This window comes from Dioscorea cayenensis, chromosome 8 (genome assembly GCF_009730915.1).
Source record: "Dioscorea cayenensis subsp. rotundata cultivar TDr96_F1 chromosome 8, TDr96_F1_v2_PseudoChromosome.rev07_lg8_w22 25.fasta, whole genome shotgun sequence".
Taxonomy (NCBI): Eukaryota; Viridiplantae; Streptophyta; class Magnoliopsida; order Dioscoreales; family Dioscoreaceae; genus Dioscorea; species Dioscorea cayenensis.
This window is the reverse complement of record NC_052478.1, coordinates 10,296,982-10,298,243: the sequence shown is the minus strand read 5'-3', so window position 1 is coordinate 10,298,243 and position 1,262 is coordinate 10,296,982. Positions and strand designations below refer to the sequence as shown.

At 42.5% G+C, this 1,262-nt stretch overlaps 1 non-coding gene across 1 annotated transcript; it reads left to right on the top strand.

Annotated features, from left to right (window-relative positions):
- The first annotated feature begins 463 nt into the window (after positions 1-463).
- Positions 464-570, top strand: LOC120268043. The gene has a single exon (XR_005538713.1). It is a non-coding gene; the product is annotated as a small nucleolar RNA R71 (small nucleolar RNA).
- Positions 571-1,262: the final 692 nt, after the last annotated feature.

Sequence of the window (1,262 nt, the reverse complement as noted above, 5' to 3'; positions counted from 1 at the left end):
TTGGTTACTCCATGAGAATGTGGGGTGGTTCCTCCACTATTGGTTGTAGGTGTTGCTATATAGATTGCCTTAGGTTCTCATTGCATTACCCACAAAGTCAACTTGCTCAACGGATGAAGTACCACCAACGGCTATCAGGTAATCAAATGGGGTATGTCCTCCCCCACATCCACCACAATTTGTTACACCTGCCAATCTAGGGGAAGTTAGAGTGTCCAACTTCTTACTCAATGCCTCCACTTGAGCCACCAACGATGTAACCGTATCAATTTCAAGGAGTCCGGCCACTTTCTTCCTTTCCCTTGCATTCCATTGGTAGTTATTCATGGTCATTTCTTCTACTAATTGTCGGTCTTCATCGGGGCTCTTATTCCTCATTGTACCTCCTGTGGCAGCATCTAAAAGCTGTCTTGTACTTGGATTCAACCCGTTATAAAAGGTCTGAATGATCATCCACTCAGGGAATCCGTGTTGTGGACACTTTTGCAAAAGGTCGTTGAAACGCTACCATGTCTCAAACAAGGACTCAAGCTCCATCTGAACAAATGACGAAATCTCGTTACGAAGCTTTGTCGACTTTCTTGGAGGGAAGTACCTAGCCAAGAATGCTTCGACCATCCCATTCCAAGTCGTGATAGATGCTCACGATAAAGAATGTAACCACTGCTTTGCTTTTGGACTGACTGATGTATCATCTGGATGAACGCTGGCTTCAGCTCAAAGTTCGGAGCTGTAATCGGTGGTAGCACAATGCTAGATTATATCCTTAATACTTAAGGTTTGGTATAATTAGAAAGTATTCTCTGTTGTTCATTCTATTCTGCCATGTTGTCAGATCCTTCAACTTCCCCTTCAGCTAGATTCGATAGTTCTTGCACAGGTTCTTTTCCCCTTCTTCTGAGCGTACGTTCAAGTTCCGGATCACCTTCAAGCAATGTCGAAGGGTTCCCTCAGGTCATAACCTGGAGCTGCACAAAAGAAAGAAAAACAAATTAGAACAATGAAAGGATAAGAAGATGTGAAATAGAAAAATAAATAAACAAATAGCTAAGATAGCAAAGTGCAAAATATCTCTAAATGCCTACTCCTTGGCAACGATGCCAAAAACATGACAACGCCCCTTGCGTTTGACTCGCAAGTGCACGGATTTGTCGAGTAATAAATACCAGGTGAGTGGGGTATCGTATCCACAGGGAGTAGGTAGTAAAAAATACTTAAATTGCTACTTAACCACGTGAAAGTGAACAATGATAGTGTCGATA